We start from the raw sequence: 2,524 nt of genomic DNA, 5'->3' as shown, positions 1-2,524 counted from the left end.
ATACTATACATATATATAGTTCTCTCCTCCTAATTGGCGCAAATGAAAAAACATCCTGCAACCAAAGTAGGGCGGACGAACAGAAGAAGGCTCTTGCTATGGTGGCTGTGGCTGGCCAGCACTGTGGTGCAATCCCATTCCTCCGCGGTGCGTGTGTGTGCCCACCATAACTCAATGCAATGTATGCGCGTGTGAAGCCGTGCGCTGCGCGTGTCACGGTGTCTTCTGGGATTGGGTTTCATGCGGCGAATCGATGAACGTGAAGGGAGATCTCTCAGGTGTGCGGGGCTGTGCGCCCGGACTCCTGTTTCCAACCCCAGGGAGAGGAGCACTGGGGACGATAGAGTTACGGATAAAGGCAGTTTTTAATGATGTTACTTCTTTTTACTCATAGAAGACATCAGATAAATCTGTGCTTATCCTTGCTCATGAAACGATGCCCTCCTCCTCTTCCTCCTATTCTTCCTCCTCCTCCTCCTCAAAGGAGCGTTCCAGCCGTGAGACCTAGGTTGGTATTTTTTCCTGACCGCTGGGATAAAAACAGGGCGATCCTTTATGTGTCTTGCGTCTCTATCTCTCGTCTCGTCTTGATGCGACTGTCAAGGTCGGTGAAATACAATTTCTCCTCTCGATGCTCCTGTTTGTGTTGGTGTTGTGTTTTAAGGGGATAAACCGTGTTGATAAAAACGATCCCGTTCGGCGAGGGTATTGACAGCACAAAACAGCGCTGGGGTTTAACGGCAGAATCCATCTGTAAGACCACCGCACACCTTCCACGCCGGGGAAAAAAACTAAACTGTTTATTAACTTCCAACAGTACAGGGGCCTCCGCCTTCCACACATCACCCCCCCCCCCCCCCCTCCTCCGCCTTCCACACATCACTCCCCCTCCTCCGCCTTCCACACATCCCCCCACCCCCCCCCCCACCCCACCCCCCCCCTCCTCCGCCTTCCCCCCAAAAAATAAAATTGACTGGATATGAGTTCTAAAACCTTTAACCCAAAGCCGGCCGGGAAGATTACCAGGGCTCATATGTGAAGGAGGAGAGGCACTTTATAAAGGTGGGGAAGGAGATGGGGTCGGATGAGGAGGGGGGAGGGGAGGGGAGGGGAGGGGAGGGGAGGGGAGGGGAGGGGAGAGGAGGGGAGGGGAGGGGAGGGGAGGGGAGGGGAGGGGAGGGGAGAGAGAAGGAGAGGAGAGAGAAGGAGAGGATGGCTGGAGAGCTGAGAAGAGACAAAAGGATGGAAGGGGAGAGGAGAGTAGGGGATAGGATTGGAGAGGAGGGAGAGGAGAGGTGGATGGAGGGGAGGGGAGAGAGAAGGAGAGGAGGGGAGAGGAGAGGTGGATGGAGAGGAGGGGAGAGGAGAGAGAAGGAGGGGAGAGGAGAGGTGGATGGAGAGGAGGGGAGGGGAGAGAGAAGGAGAGGAGGGAGTCAAGAGGTGAGGAGAGGGAAGGAGGGGCATTTGCTGCATTGAAACGGGAAGTGAATGCTTGACCTTTCAAGGCTCTTGGGACGATTGTTGAGTTATGAGATTAAAGGAGAATTCTTACCGGAAAAAATACTCTCTCCCTGCGATGGGTTTTTTATGTATTTTTTCTTTCATTGTGGTTGACAAAAGAACTGTAGGAAAGGGCTTTTTTGTAGCCTACTCTAAAAGATGAAGCCGGGAGGACAAGCCAAATAAACGTGTGGAGTTGGTTCTTTAAAAGAGTGCCGTTTTATAACGGCTCGCCACATCTTCAGAGGAGGAAGCTACCCTTTACTTCAACGTTAATTAAACAATATCGATAATAATAACGCAAATTCAAAATGCAACGAAATGCCACAAGGTTATACATTACAGTTAAATCATCGCATATAATGTGACGCAATTCAAGCCGGACTGAAAATAAATGTATGACATGTTATTTTATAGATTTGTTATATATGCATTGTTATATTAACAGCGAATGTCCACACATTCTCTCTGAATGCCACGGTGGGCCAACTAAATCACCAAGTGGTTTTAGCATTTAGTCCCGAAGGACAAAAACTAAACCCACTAACCAACTGCCTCATGTTGGAAGCGACATCACGACATGCTTAACTTGAACGGCCCCCCGAGTTTGTTAATATTAGCCTCGCGCCCGCACCACCCTGTGTTGAGAGGTCTCACGAGAAGGCTCAGCACCTCCGGAACTGGGTCGCATTTAAGTCGTCGTCGCCGCGGTAACTGGCGTCCGGAGGTCCGCTGGGTGATGGTGGTGGTGGTGGTGTTGGTGGAGGTGGTGGGCGTTTTAAGGGTGCTTTGTCCACCCTCCTTCTCCCAGGCGGACTGAAGTAGGGCCATTATGGCAGTTAACATTTAGCCATTAAATGTTAACCGTCTTTGTCAGCGGTGAAATGCCAGGCCCCGTGCCGCACCCTCCATCGCCGGGCGGACAGGTGTGTGTGTGGGAGTGTGTGCGTGTGAGTGTGTGTGTGTGTGCATTTATGTGTGCCCGTGTGTCATGTTCGAGTGTGTCTATGTGCGGCCGTCTTTA

This window comes from Gadus macrocephalus, chromosome 18, assembly GCF_031168955.1.
Source record: "Gadus macrocephalus chromosome 18, ASM3116895v1".
NCBI classification, from domain to species: Eukaryota; Metazoa; Chordata; class Actinopteri; order Gadiformes; family Gadidae; genus Gadus; species Gadus macrocephalus.
This window is presented reverse-complemented; position numbering follows the sequence as displayed.